Here is a 16,803-nt window from a genome sequence, read left to right as displayed (position 1 = left end):
ACCGATGCGTTCCAGGTCTTAATGGGTTAAGGTGGAATTTGCATGGTAAGCTTAATTCGGACATCAGCAATTTAAAAGATCTCGAAATCCAAATGCTGCTCCTCTTCCAAGACTGAAGTGGATTTTTGTGGTTGAAATCTGGACAGCATCATTCTATTCATGTGGGGAGTCAATTTCATAAACATTTCAAATATTTCATACACAGGTTGTGGAAATTGAGAGATTACAGTGACAATTGACCGTAAAATGGTAACATGACACTATCTTCACAGATAAATCCCACTTTTTAGAGGGTGATGAACAAACTGCCATTTTCTTTATAAACTAATGTTTATGTGAAATGAGGTGTTACTGTGGTGATGCTATTAAATGTCAAATATTGTTCTGTTTGTAAACTGTCATCAGGTGCATTCATGTCCAAAAAACTAGATCAGTTTGATGTGAACAGGTTGTTTTATAATAAATATTTTATATGTATTGATTGGTGTTTAGTTGTGTTGACCTCTGTGGACCCTGATCAAGAGTATGGGGAAGAGAAAACAGATTTGTTCAGGGAAACCGGAGCCCACTCGGGATGATTTTCAATTAGATGGAATGTGTTTCCAGATGGGTGTTCCAGGGGGTCCCCAGCAAAATCTGTTGATATACGATCAACGACAGTTTAAACACTCACCCGTTATACATCAGCTATTTGAAAATAGCTATTAACCATGGTCACAACGCATTGCATGGCTAAGTGTTATTTTGTGAGCTTTTTTTTTTTTTTATCCCGCGATTTTTGTAACCCATTTTTTTCACCCGGTGCCAATTTCCTAAGTGATCCTGGGCGCTACACCAGCCCTACACCAGCATTACACCAGTCCCCCACAGTAGGGAGGCCAGGGCCGAGCTCATGCTTCCTTCAGGCATGAGAGCCAACTGACCTTCTTGTCACCCGACAGGGGGGAGTTTCCCTGGTTGGACGTAGCGCGTGGAAGGAACACGTTATTCCAACCAGTTCCCTTCCCCTCCATCAGGCGCCCCGGCTGTCATGGGGGAGGCGGTATAGCGACCAGGATTACTACATGTTTTTGTGAGGAGACACGGGGAGAACATGCAAACTCCACACAGAGTAGGCCCTTTTGCCGACCCCACCGGACACCCACGGAGGAGAAGACACGCCCCCAGCGCCCACAGCGTCCCCGGCAGGAATCGAACCCAGGACCTTCTAGCTGTGAGGCGACAGCGCTACCGACTGCGCCACCGTGCCTCCTGTTATTTTGTCAGGAGGCATATAGGCAAATATAGATCTATTTTCATGTCGGGGGGGGGGGGGGATTTTTTTTAAATTTTGGAATATTTTAAGATAAGGCGCATGTATTCAAAACATGAGAAGGAGAGGGGAAAGGAGCTCTTTAAAGAGCCTTTGTAAAATACACAACTGAGCTGCTGAATTTTTGACTCGGTATGTTATTCTATCGCTAGCAGACCACTTCAAATACTGGTAATTCTAAAAATAAATAACCAAAAATAGCTGATCTACAAGCTGTGCAACATGCTTCCATAGAATGCTGGCCGCTATGGAATCCAAATGACTGAAATCAGTCGTGACTGAGAACTTTAACCCATGTATTGGGAGCAGTGGGCACCTTTCATACAGAACCTGGGCAGCAGTAATTGCGCAGGGCCTTGCTCATGGACACTTGGACCCATAGACCAGGGCCAGGTGGTGAACCGGAGACCTTCTGTTTCCCAAACGGCCTCTTTACCCCTTTAATAATACCGTATTGCTGGCAGGTGTATGCACCTGAGCATGGGTTCTGCAACTTTGTTGACTTTGTGTATGCTCCAAACAGCAACACTGCCCCCATGGAAAGATGCCAAGTTTGTCCCCTCAGGATCAGGCCCGTGCAATAGGGCAAGTGAAGCCGGTGTTCCGTTATGCAGAGTGGCAGCATTATTTGGCGTCAGCCCTGGTACCATTTCCAAACTTAGGACCAAGTTCTGTGAGACTGGTGAAGTCAAAGGAAGACAACAACCCAAGAAGACTGGTTCCTCACCCTTGCTTCACTGAGGAACCATATCTTTTCTTCCAGAGATTTACAGGCAAGATTTCCACAACGCTACCAAAGTTGCAGGACCCATGCTCAGGTTCCAGGCACACACCTGCCAGCACAAGATACCAGGGCTGACATCAAATAATGTGTAATCTGCCAAACGAACCCCCTCCCCCAAAAAAAAACACTATACTAAAAAAAGTTGCCTTTTTATTTTAGCTTATCTTCTCCGACTAAGAGGTGTGTGTGTGTGTGTGTGTGTGTGTGTGTGTGTGTGTGTGTGTGTGTGTGTGTGTGTGTGTGTGTGTGTGTGTGTGTGTGTGTGTGTGTGTGTGTGTGCGCGTGCGTGCGTGCGTGTTAGCCTTGGATCAAGACTATCATAGATGATGTAAAAATATCAATCGATAAAATACATCTATGATCCAAGTTTATGTGTGTGTATACCTTCACACATATTTAATTTTTAAATATTACTATTATATATTATTCATCATAGGATGTATTTTTGGAAAACCCTCCCCCCTGCATAGAAGTAGGTATGTAAGCCAAAACACAGAGGAATCACACTGTGAATTGTGGGTAGTGTAGTTTGTCGGGGAACCTTCCCTGCAGATAGGAAAGCCCTCCAGCACGTCATTACAGACCGGCTGGTGCAGATCACACAAACTACTGGTACATTCTATCATTAACCTGGTGAAAATAACTGTTGAACCAAGAGGCTTATTTGTCACGCTGCATGCAGGTACAAGCAGTGAAATGATCTGAACATCTGGGAAAATCCATGAGATCATGCAATTCTAAAAGTGCCAGGTCACCAAAAACAACACTTACAATTCAATGAAAATATTAGCTTATTTTTCAGATTTCATGAATAACTTATGATTAATTTGACACTTTAAATATGAGTTAATTAATTAACACTAATCAAGAGCTCCAAGGCTGTGCTGTGTTATAAAATAAATATAGAGTACTAACTAGTGATGAACACAGCATTACCAATGTTAATCGGGTCCATTTGGTTCCATTTGAACTCTTGAGTTAAACTCACTCAGGATTTGACCAGTGGTGTAAAGTAACTAGTACATTTACTCAAGTACTGCACTTGAGTAAATGTACAGCCGAACTAAAAGTACCTCAATTTTGAGGTACTTTTATTTTACTGGAGTATTTCCAATTGTCTATACTTTTACTTCTTCTCCACTACATCTCAGAGGCAAATATTGTACTTTTACTCCACTACAATTATTTGAAAACTTTAGTTACTAGTTACTTTGCAGATATAAAGTATTACATTATAAAACATACATTAACCACTAGCCCCATTTTATACGTTGGCTATTTGAAAATAGCCGATCTACAAGCTCACAACGCGTTGCACCGTGACACGTTGTGAGCTTGTATCGGCTATTTTCAAACATTTTAGTACTTTTACTTTTGGTGCTTTAAGTACATTTTTTTTTATACCAATACTTTTGTACTTTTACTTGTAACAGAGTACTTCTACATTGCAGTATTGATACTTTTACTTAAGTAAAACATTTGAGTACTTTTTCCACCACTGGATTTGACAGTAATAGCCTGATGAAATGGTTTATGATGTTCCTAGGACTTCTACTGCCTTACACCATGATCCCTTTTAATTATGTGCCGTTTCTGCCCCCTTGTGGACAGTAAGTGTCATAACAATACCAAGACAACCAACAGACAGCAATGAATAACAATGGAGCAAAGAAACCACTGTACAATATGCCTACTTCGTCAGCAACTTCATTTGTTGATACAAGTATAAGACATACATTGAAATATTTTTTTTGTAATAAAAAAAAAACTTTTAGTACTACAGTGCCTAATCACCCTGTGACTGTAGTACTGCAGTGCCTAATTCAGCCCTACCTAAAGACCAGCCTCTTATTATTATCATGTTATGCAAGGGATAATTGACGGGTAGCCGGTCATTATTATTGATACATAAATCCTGAAGTTTACTTGGGAGGGGTGAAGGCAATAAGGTTGGGAAGGGAAGGGTGAAGGCAATAAGGTCAGGAGGGGAGAAGACCATTAGTTCAGGATAAGGCAGAGTGTCTCCCCTCCTGTCCCTCAGGTCAGGGGTGAAGAGGAGGGCCGAGTCTGCAGTCTGGGCCTGAGAAACACAAAGCAGAAAGACAGCGTGTCAAAATAGTCTCCAGTGAATAGGCCCAAAGCTAACAACATACTATTTGAAATATGAGGTGGATTATCTGTCCTAGGTGGGTTTAGCTGTTTTCATCCACACACACGCGCACACACACACACACACACACACACACACACACACATCCCCTCCAGACCTACTAGGCTGGGTGCTGGAGCAAAAAAGTTGAACAGTGGTTTTGAATAATAAAACAAATCTGCAAACAGTATTGCTACTCCCAGATGCAATTTTACTTGTAACTCGAGCCACCAGGCTCTTCCTCAGATCATCAGACTAAGTGTAGACAGTACTTTTTATACAGTGTGACATGCTGATCTCCACACGACCACACCTGTTACCAATCAGCCATCAGTCCCAAATCAGTGCCGAGTAAAGCCTGGATATCGAGGCTAGTGCCGAGTGACACATGTCCCAATACATTACAAATCATACATCATGTACATAAATACTCATGTTTGCCCAAGAATTACAGACATTGTATACACAAAAGGACTCTACTCTTGTCTAAGGCAAGTAAAAAGGGACAAAATTCCTAGCGTAAAAAAATAAGTGCCATTAATTTATTTGAGCAGTATAATTAAGGAATTAGAATTACAAGACAATAAGCATGTGATTCAAAGTAACTAGGATAACAGGTGAACAACAATTTAGGCACAAATCTAAATCTAGCACAACTGAGAACTGTGGCTGGTCAGTCTGCTGTCATGGAGTTGTGGTTACTGAATACTGACCAATTTTGACTGACCTATTTTGGAGAGCTAGCATTTAGAAAGGCTAAACTGAGATGCCTGGAGTGTCATTTGTGGATTCCTGGGCCTGGACCACTGGAGAAGATGGCAGAACAGGGCTGAGCCCCCCTCCCAGCCTGGGAGGGGGCACGGTGGCGCAGTCGGTAGCGCTGTCGCCTCACAGTCCTGGGTGCTGTCCATCAGTGCCCATACCCTTAGGTGGAGTTGGCGAAAGGGCATTTCTGTGTGGACTTTACATGTTCTCCCCGTGTCCCCTAGGGTAGGTACCCTCACAAATACATGCAGTAATTCTAGTCTCTATACTGCCTCCCCCTGGTCTTTGAAACAAGATGCATGCTTGTAAGCTAGGGAAAATGCAAACTTTTACAGGTAGCATAGAACACATCTTAGAGCATGACTAGTGTAACCTTGATTCAAAAGTTGCCATTTAATGGGGGGGAAAATTCGGATCACATGAATCCAAAGTTTACCAGTGGAATAATACATATACGATTTATATTGCGCTTTTCTAGATACTCAAAGTCTCTTTACAGAGCAGATATAAAACCTTATTGGAAAGAAGTTAAAAAGGTTAAAACTATAAAAGAAAGGTAAGCAAAACAAAAAGGGAGGGGCGGGGGTTGGGATTTTATGTAGGGAATGCAAGTTTGAAAAGGTGGGTTTTGAGGGTGGTTTTAAACATGGTGAGGGTGGGGGCAGCCGCAGCTCTGATGTGAGCTGGGAGAGAGTTCCACAGTGAGGGGGCAGCCGCCGAGAAGGCCCTGTCGACCCAGGTTTGTTTATTTGTCCAGAGGGTGTCCAGGAGGTTGGCATACTGGACACCCCGACACACACAACCCGACCTGAGGGAGCGGGAGGGGGCGTGGCGTTTGATGAGTCCAGAGATGTAGTGGGGGGCCTGGTTGTTGAGGGCTTTGTAGGTAGTGATTAGTATTTTGAAGTAAATTCTGTGCTTGACTGGGAGCCAGTGAAGGAGGACAGGAGTGATGTCGTCCCTGGATCGGGTTCTGGTGAGCAGGCGGGCGGCAGAATTTTGAACGTACTGTAGTTTTTTTTAGAACCTTGGTGGTGACGCCATAAAGTAGGCTATTGCAGTAGTCGAGTCTGGGAAATGTGTTTGCGTCCAGTTTTTGATGTCGGTCAGGCAGGAGGTGAGGGTGGAGTGGCTGGTGGCTGTGATGGCTGTGGAGGGGAGGTAGAGTTGTGTATCGTCGGCGTTGCAGTGGAAACGGAGGCTGTGTCTGCGGAAGTCATGTTGCACAGTAATGCCAACGTTACAATAAATGGCAGATTTCAGTCATGCGTTTGGCTCAGTGGTCTCTCCCATAATAAAAAGAGCGCACAAAAAGGTTTAACCTGTCTGTTTGGCTGGGCTTTCCACTCTAACTAGCAGATCTACAAGGATGTACAAGAGGGAAGAGTTCAATGGATTACAACTCTGGATAATCTTCTCCAAATTTCAACTTTATGTTTTTTGTAAATGAATGCCCTACTTGTTCATACAAGTCACAAAAGTAGCAAAAATAGTTGATCTACAAGCACGACATTGTGAGCTTGTAGATATGCTAGTTTTGACATAGTGTGTTTTGAAAAAGTGGTTAAGTGTGTCTTTTAAATATATTGAACCAATGACAAGTATTAAGAGCTTGTGTCTCACTCTTCAGGGACGCAGTCATCATGGCCGGACGGAGCCTGAGGGGAGCGGTGTGGGGATTTAGGGGGAGACGTCAAAACTGATTGTCTTTTTGTCACACCGCCCCACATAAGGTTTGCTAACCCCAGTCATGTGACAAGACATAAAACCCAAGATCCAAGACACAAATCTGGGCAGGAGGAATAAGTCCATAGACATGGAGAGGCCAGTGGGGGGTTTCAAACTTTAACCCTTCAGGGTCAAAGGAGGCGGGGCCATCTGTGGCATTCTTGGGAGAGGGGGGGGGGGGGGTCACACTGGGCAGATTCCTCCACCACCTAATTAAACAGATTCACTTTACTAAGCACATACAGAAACTGTGCAAAATTTGCCGTAGCATCACTATTATCCACAAACAGTATGCATCGATATACAGCATACAGCATTTTATAATTATTCAGTGTGAAGCAAAGAAAGGAGTCTAATGATTTAAACCAGGGGTGAGGCAACTTTGATGATGGAGAGGGCCACTATATTTCCACACTTACTCCAGAGGGCCACATTGCATAGCTGTCTCTCCGTATTTTAACTTTTTTCGCCATCTATGTCACACAAAAGTAGCAAAAGTAGCCGATCTACAAGCTCAAAACGCGTCGCAGTGCAACGCCGATCTACAAGCCGATCTACAAGCTCACAACGCGTCACGGTGCGACGTGTTGTGAGCTTGTAGATCGGCTATTTTCAAATAGCCTATAGGTATAAAATAGGACTGAAGTGGTTATTGTATGTTTTATAATGAAATAATTTATATCTGCAAAGTAACTAGTAACTAAAGTTTTCAAATAATCGTAGAGGAGTAAAAGTGCAATAACTCCGGAAAAGTAAAAGTACCTCAAAACTGTACTTAAGTACTGTACTTGAGTAAATGTACTTAGTTACTTTACACCAATGCCGCCCAGCAGCGCCAGGGAGGCTCAGCCGCCGCCGCCGCAGCTCAGCGCCACGGAGGCCCAGCCGCCGCTGGGACACAATAACAATGTGTCTTTAATCTTTACTTAAACTTAAATCTATGGGAGAGACTAACATATTTATTCATCTAAACCCTTAAAATAAATAGTTTTGTTTTGTACAGAAATAAATGATGATCGCATTTTTTGGCACACGCAAATGCCATAAAAAACATAATCAATGCATTGAATAATAATAGTCCCAATGATACGTCATACACCTATGTATGATGTATCATCATAGGTTTCAGTATCGGTGTACCCTACTGCTCCGCTGTGCTGCAGAACCTCATGTGCAAATGTGTAGGCTGTCTGATTCTGCCAACAACATCATTTTAATTCTGAACTAGAAAAAGTGCTCTCGGAGCATAGGTCTGCACCAGGTCAGGTACGTTATTGTGGCCTCCTGGTGGCGCTATAAAAGACCTGTGAAAGGCCATGTGAAAAGGGTGCCATTTATTCTTAGGCCTCTCACGGCAATCAGACACTGCATTCATGATTTGAGGCATTTTGTTCCAAAAATGTGTTTTGCTAAATTAGACCTGCTGGTGGCGCTATAACAGGCCAATGTGAAAAGGGTGGCATTTCTTCCTCGGCCTAGTGGGAATGTGCGTGTGAAATTTCACGGAAATCGCAAGCTGCGTGCATAATTAGAGGCATTTTGTTCAAAACTGACCAATCCTGCAAACTTTGAAAGGCAACCTTAGGCGAATGGAATATGGGAAATTGGACAGATCCGTGTTGATCACATGACTATAGAGATACTGTGTACCGATTTGCATGACATTTGGATAAAATCTGTAGGAGTAATATAAACAAATGGGTTTTGCACAAATCGGCCTCCTGGTGGCACTATAACAATTTGGGGCAGAGGTTCTGAATTGGCATCCACGGAGTGTGTGTGCACAGTTTCGCAGCGACCGTGCCAACGGTGCTGGAGATTAGCTGCTCGCGGACGGACAGGACACACGGACACACAGACGGATGGACGGACGGACGGACGGACAGGTGGTAAAACATACTCTCTCGCCATGCCTTTCGGCCTGGCAGAGACAATAAAACATACTCTCTCGCCATGCCTTTCGGAGACAATAACCCTTTACTGAGTTCGGTCAGGTTTGTCTCTAAATTGTAGAACCATTGGTGTGTAAGCCATATGAATTTGTGATTTTATGTGGACTATGTCCGCCTTGGTTTGTCTTTGTACTTGTATGTTATTGCATGTTGCTATGGACCATGTGTCCTTAATAAGGTTTGATTGATACACCCACCACATTAGGGGACTATTGTTTTCTCTTCACTACATGAGCACTGCACAGTCATATTTGCCTCTGACCACGGTCAGTGTCCTGCCACCCTCCACCAGCACCACGTTGTGCTCCTGCAGGTTGTGTCCTTCCCCGGGAATGAAGACCACCGCTTCCTTCCCGTTAGACAGACGAACTCGGGCACATTTCCGATTTGCAGAGTTCGGTTTCTTGGGTTTCCGGATCATGGTCTTCAGAACCACTGCCTTCAGTTGAGGACAACCGAATGTCGCCCCGACAGGTTTAGGCGGTGATTTGGCCTTCCCTTGGCGGTGCATTTGGTTCAGGGTCGCCATTGTCCTGATGAGTCCCGGTCCCGTCCACGTGGAGGACGACCGGGACACTTGTGAGAGTGATGTCAACATTGGTCTAAAAGTAAAACCCCACAACGACATTGGCCTGTTCGTATGATCCTCGACCGGTAAGCTGTGGCTGGACACTTATTACGGTATGCTTATGACTAGATAATGCCACAAAGAATCTTAATCTACAGGTATACTCTAATACCCCTTCAAACTGATATGATGTTAGCTAAACTTCAAGAACACCTGTTTAAAGTCATTGTAGATAACTATTAAAAACAGAATAATTATTATAAATGAATCAGAGAGAAATATTCACTGTTAATGAGGAGATTTGATAGTAATATTAATAACTCCTATTTGGAGAACAGAACAGAACTAAACGTTAGACTGGCAGGACAAGTTTGGACAAAAACACTGGACTGGCTTTGGGCAGGACAAAAAAAAAACACTGATTGGCTTGGGGCAGGGCAAGACAAGGAATCACACAGCAAGGCAGGTGGGAAGACAAGCACAAAGACAAGCAGACAGGCACAAAGTGAAACAAACCAAGAGTCAAACAAATAAACTGACAGACAGCGAAACAGGCTGACAAACAGGCAGTCTGACATAACAGGGCAGGCACGTGCACACTTAGACATGAAAGGGGGCTTGAGCACCTGCCCTTTTACGCGTCGGTAAAAAAGTGCCCTCTCCAGACTAGAAAAAATAAAATAAAATCTATTACACCCAAAAAAGAAAATTCAACTGCCCCTAGCGGCCTAACGGTGAGACCGACGGAAATGGCATGGATTGGATGGATGTGTTGGATGCAGCTCAAAGTGAACTTTACTCAGGTATCTAGTTTGTCACCGTCCGACCTTCCTAGACCGTGTTATTAAAGAAAAACGGGCGACAATGGCCAAAACTTCGGAAAATCGGCGATCTAAAATCGGCAAAAGTTGCAGTTTTCAAGACGTTTTGGCCATTATCTCTGGAACGGAAGGTCCAATCTGCTCAGTTCAAATCTTGTTGGATGCAAATCTTTGAGGACATTAAATACGCAATGACAACTTTTCACAGGACCCCCGTGGATCCCTGGACCCCCGTGGACGGGGGACCCCCGGCCGCCAAAAGGCAAGCTTTTCACTTGTAGATCTTCGATTTTAGAAATTAAAAATTAGAAAAAAAAGTGTTTCAGCAAATCTACCTAGTAACAATTCTGCCCAATGATATTTTTTCAAAAGACCAAGCACAGCTTGGTGTAAACAAGCCCACTTGTGATGGCACTTGGTGCTTCTCAGCCTGGATTGGCGTTGGTGGAATGGAATAAACCAGGCTGTACTGATCAGACTTTGTCAAACCTGGATTTGGCTTGAATCCAGGCTTATTTAATTCTGCTTTCGTGAAACAGGCCCCAGGTCTAGGAAAACAAGCCCAAAAGAAGCAACTAGGGCACTAGGCCATTATGAGCACTGTAAACCTATACTGTATGCAGTGAAAATAGCCGATCTACAAGCTCACAACGCATCGCGATGTGACGCGTTGTGAGCATGTAGAACTGCTATTTTCAAAAAAACTTGAAATAAAATGTGAAATATTTTGAAGATTTATTCGATTATAGATCTATTTGGTGTGCACCAAGTAACATCTCCAGGTGCTCTTCTGACTGAGTACTAGACCCAAAAAGTTATGTGCACCCCTGATAATAAGCAAGAAAGGAAACACGGCCGCAATAAATAGATCCAGGGAGAAAGCAAATTAAATGCACAAGTCGATCAAAAAAAATATATATATACAATTTATATACAAGTCCATAAATATATAATTCAGTTAGGTTTAAACATGAGGAGTTTAAGTGAATATTGGAATTATCGCCTACTAATCTACAATGCTATATTATATGCGCCATGCACGCAATGTTGAGATTACACTACTATTTATATATCTGCAGTGCCGTCCATGGGGGTTCACAGGGTTAACAGGGATCCATGGGGGTTCCCGGTCGCCACGGGGACCCCTGTGGACCCTCGCCCGCCAAAAGGCAAGTTTTTTTCGGGCTTGTAGATCTTCGATTTTTGCATTAGAATTTAATGTATGTCAGCTATTTTTTTTAATCTGAAAAACATCTAACAATATGATCTATAGTGTTAACAGAGTGACAATGACATATCACAATTGTGAAACAATTATGATTCATGGTCACACACTTTTTCAGTAATATAATTAAATTGATTATATCTTATTTGTATTTCTATATTGCATATCTATATTGTATTTATTTCATTTTATTTGAATGCAGGGTCATTAAAATGAGTCTATTTACAAACACAGGTGTTGAATTAACTGTGGAAAAAGTCATTGGTTTACGATTGGAGTCTACTAACAGCTATTTCACAAAACTTGAAGAACAAGGCACTGGATTAATAAAGCTCGACAACTTCACAGCTAAATTTCCATGGTAACTAAAGTAGGATTGCTTCAATTTTCTTTCGTGAAACCGAGTCATGGATAAACGTATCCAGGGTGAACTGGCTAAACTAATCTGGCAAGATAATTCAACTTTCATGAAACTGATTCATGGATAATCCTGGATAAATTAAGCCAGGATAGCTGTTAACCTCTAATTCTTCTTTCGTGAAATAGGCCTATGGTCCACTTGGCTCTCATTGACTACAATGTATTCCACGGCCAAACTGCTGTGGAATACATGCCAAACTCCAAAATTATGTAGATATCCGTACCTTCTTTTTATATACCTTGAGTTTCCCTCCTTTTATGCCACCATTTTGCATACATCATGTGACCTCCAGTCTAGTGTCATGTGATCCACCTGTGTTGATTGTGGATTGTGTTCAGCTGTGTCCTGTTAGCTCTGGTGTGTATAAAAAGCCTGTCCTCTGTCAATCAGTTGTCTGTCTGTTGATGTCAGCCTGGCTGCCGTTTGCTACTGTAAGTAACCTGCTCATGTATGTTTGTATCCTGATCGTATCTGTGTTTTTACTCTACATTGTAACTGGAGAAGTAAAGCTAGGTTTGGGAAAAAAACCTGACAAAAGTAGGTAGTAGTATTTCTTAAAAGTATGTTAGGTTGTGAATGGTGGAGAGATGGTTCTATTGTTCTCCTCTTTGCCCAGTACAGTAGGCCTTGTTCACAGCAGCCATATTGAAATTGTATAATGTTACTTCCTTCACAGATTTGCGCTGATCATTACAGGTGAAAGGAAAAGTAGCTTTTTCAAAAGTAGCCGATCTACAAGTTCACAGCGTGTCATGCTGTGTTAGCTTGTAGACTGGCTATTTTCTAAATAATTTGGTTTATAAAGGACCCCTTCACCCATTTTCAACCTTTTCAACCTGTCTTCATATAATTGGTCCTCACTAATGCTCATTATAATATGGTACCATTTTTGAATATTCAGTCTGTCTCAGAGCAGGGCTGTGGATAGCCCTAGAATGTCTGTGATCTTACATACATTTCATGTATTCCAAATACATAGTCATAGATCCCTCTGGCCGATGCTCTGTGTAGTCACGATCTGCGCGGCCGTAAAAGTGCTCTAAACTCCGTCTGTACTCACCCAATAATGAATTCCTAAGACTTGGAGTCAGATATTGTCCTCTAGTTTCATATCCATTTGAAAGTTCTGCCAGAAAACGTGTGTTTAGTCAAATATCTCCACTTTTCCACGAGCTGCACACGGACGACTTTCTGTACGGGCTAGGGGCACGACTTGAGCGAAGGACCGAATTTACCCAAACATCCTCTGGTCATCACAAACGTCTTAACAAATTGACACAGGGAAGCACAAACGAATGGGGCACACAATTGACAGGTGCTTGTGATTGGTGCGGGATAATGAATCACTCCATCTGCCAATTGTGTGTCCCAAACATTTGTGCTTCCCAAAGGAAGTTTAGATATATTCAGTCCTGCACTCATTCCGTACAGAAAGTCGTCCGTGTGCAGCTCGTGGAAAAGTGGAGATATTTGGCTAAACACACGTTTTCTGGCAGAACTTTCAAAGGGATATGAAACTAGAGGATAATATCTGACTCCAAGTCTTAGGAATTAATTATTGGGTGAGTACAGACGGAGTTTAGAGCACTTTTACGGCCGCGCAGATCGTGACTACACAGCGCGTCGGCCAGAGGGATCTATGACTGTGTATTTGGAATACATGAAATGTATGTAAGATCACAGACATTCTAGGGCTAGGCTGTGGACAGTTCAGAAACCTGTGACATTAGCTTGTATTCCCCATCGATGATGTCACTGGTAGGCGGGTTTCTGAACTACCCACAGCCCTCCTCTGAGACACAGACGGAGGAGAAAACAATGGTTCCATATTATAATGAGTATTAGTGAGGGACTGATTATATGAACATAGGTTGAAAATGTGTGAATTTGTCCTTTAAGTTTGTGGTCTATTCCATAGACCGTATGGTCTATTCTGGTCAAACAGAGCAAGGGTTTCTGCTATTGTGCATAATTGGCTCTGTGGGAAGACTCTGCTAGCCTGGTAAACCCCCCTCCCTCCGGAAATCTCATTTGCATTTGGTTTCAGGAAGGAGGGTCTGGGATTGCTCACAGAGTAAAGCTGCCCGAACCACTGCGCATACGAACCAATCAGCGGCTGCTAGGGGCGGGATCATCCAATCACCTGCCTAGTAGCTTGAAAAAATGAAACTCCGTCTGTCATCGATTCTGCGCCCGGAGTCTCAGATGCAAGTACGCTGTGAAACAAAATGTGTGTCGCAAGCTTCTTCCATTTGACGGAGTGAGGTTAAGACTCTGCTACACTAAATGGAACATAATCCTAATTAGTATCATTGGTAACAGCTGTGAAGGAGTGAAAATGTTCTCTAATTCCAAGCAGTTACAGGCTCTCTAGTATAAGAAGAGTTTGTAGTTACATTTCTCCACATCATTTCAACCAGAACTAACTGTGGACTCCAGACAGAAGATGAACTCTGATGACCCCACCAGGGACAATCCTGATGAACAGGAGGAACCCAAAGAAGACCAAGACCTCAGTAAGTTACATGTTCTCCCTCCTTTCTCTATTCCTGTTCTATCATATTTGTCTCCGCCAGGCCGAAAGGCATGGCGAGAGAGTATGTTTTGCCCCCTGTCCGTCCGTCCGTGCGTCCGTCCGTCCGTCCGTCCGTGTGTCCGTCCGTCCGTCATTCTGTCATTTTGTCATTTTGTGTACAGCTAATCTCCGGCACCGTTGGCTTGATCGCAGCGAAACTGTGCACACACACTGCCTGGATGCCAGAGCAGAACCTCTGCCCCAAATTTTTCAAATTAGCCTTTTATAGCGCCACCAGGAGGCCGCTTTTTGCAAAACACATTTCTTGACAGTACTCCTACAGATTTTATTCAAACATCACGCAAATCAGTACACAGTATCTCTATAGTCATGTGATCAACACGGATCTGTCCAATTTTCCATATTTCATCCTGATTGGCTAAGGTTGGCTTCCAAAGTTTGAAGGATTGCTCCGTTTTCAACAAAATGCCTCAAATCATGAACGCAGCTTGCGATTTCCGTGAGATTTCACACGCACATTCCCACTAGGCCGAGGAAGAAATGCCACTTGAAAATGTTCAAATCAGCCTCATGGTGGCGCTATAAATGGACGATTTGTGTTTTTAACTATAACTGCACCAATCTGCATGAAACTTTGCACGCACACTCCCTAGAGGCCAAGGAAAAACAACTGACCTGCATTTTTCACATTTGCCTTTCATAGCGCCACCAGGAGGCCGACTTATGTAAAACACATTTTTTGATATTAAGCCTTCAGAATGTATCCAAATTTCACGCACATCGGTACACTTGATCTCTATAGTCATGTGATCACGATGGATCTTTTAAAATTTTCATATTCCATCCTGATTGGCTAACATTGACATCTAAAGTTTGCAGGAGTGGCCCGTTTTGAACAAAATGCCACAAATCATGAATGCAGCGTCCGATTGTGGTGACACTTTGCACGCACATTCGCACTACATTGAAGAACAAATGCCACCCTTTTAACATTGCCCTATTATAGCGCCACCAGGAGGCCAATTTTGCAACACTTTTCTTTTTTATATTACTCCTACAAATTCAAACATGCAAATCGGTACACACATAGTCAAGTGATCAAGATGGTTCCGTCCAATTTTTCATATTCCATCCTGATTGGCTAATTCCGAACATTGCTGCCCCACAATAACCTACCTGACCTGGCGGAGACCTGTGCTCCGAGGAGCACTTTTTCTAGTTTACTCATGTTTTACTGTACTTTACAAGTTGAAATCGTCACCTTCCTAAACTAATGGCATTTTTTTGAGGAAATTTATATTTTTTGCCTAAGTCAGCTCTTCATGACACTGGCCACCTCTGGTAAAATCTCCTAATTGAAAAGGATCATGCTGTTCCCTCCCCTTTTAGTGTAATGGCCTATCTCCCTAGTGTGACCTAGGCCAAAATAAGCAAATTTTTGGTCTGGACTAAATCAGTAAATCATTTGGCCTAAATCAGGTTTAATCCTATTTAAACCTATTTAAATCTCTTATGTTACATACCTGACAGACAGTGTTATTTTTATGTTAATAGTCATAATTTGTTATAAACGTTTTGGGTGAAAGGATTTAGAAATATCAGTTTTGTTTTGGATAAGTTTTTATTTTACATAGGCCATTAGTTTAGGAAGGGGACGAAATGAAAGTCCTTTATTCTCAATCCTACACTGTTTAGATCTATTTGACCAGTAGCTTTGTTGTAGGTTAGATTTAGATGATCTCTGTTGTCTCTTTTAACCACTAAGCCCTGCATACCTTGTCATGGGGAATAGTGAAAATAGCAGATCTACAAACTCACAACACGATGTTGCGATGCAATGAAGATCTCCTATTTTTGCTCCTTTTGAAAATAAATATTGTTTCTATATATTCCAGAAAGGCCTCTCCATACATACCAGGCCGGCCGTTTAAAAAAAAAACTGCCTAAATTAAGTTAAAAATCTGGCCGCGCACTTTACGGGCCTCTCTATCTGACATTCCCAGGCTGAATTAGGGGCCCAGCACGTCCCTGTCACCTGCCATGCCCAGGATAGGTTTGCCAGGTTATAAATGGTTAATGTCTCAAATTTTGTTCATTGTTTATTAAATAATCAAAGTGCTTTTTAAGTCAAGTAGTATTTATTAATTCAATATGATACATGGATATAGTATGTCAGATGGATTGTCATGGTTGTTTAACAAGTTTTATTTTTTGCCAAAGAACGACTCAAAAAATGACCCCTAGACTAACTGGACTATCCCAACTATCTTCTTGTTTGTTTTGTTTTCAATCCAGTGTTGCATCTTCCATCTGGCTCTGCTGTCCTACCAGCAGTAAATGAACGAAGAAGTTTGACAAAACAAAAACCCCAATGCTGTGACCAGTGTGGTAAACACTTCACTTCAATGTCCAAGCTTAAAAGACACCAGAGAAGTCACACTGGAGAGAAACCCTACAAATGTGATGAGTGTGGGAACAGTTTCCCTCACCCATTTACGTTAATTAGTCACCAGAGAATTCACACTGGAGAGAGACCATATCA

The sequence above is a fragment of the Gymnoscopelus braueri genome, assembly GCF_963280865.1.
Source record: "Gymnoscopelus braueri genome assembly, chromosome: 19".
Classification (NCBI taxonomy): domain Eukaryota; kingdom Metazoa; phylum Chordata; class Actinopteri; order Myctophiformes; family Myctophidae; genus Gymnoscopelus; species Gymnoscopelus braueri.
Note: the sequence above shows the minus strand (reverse complement) of the source record.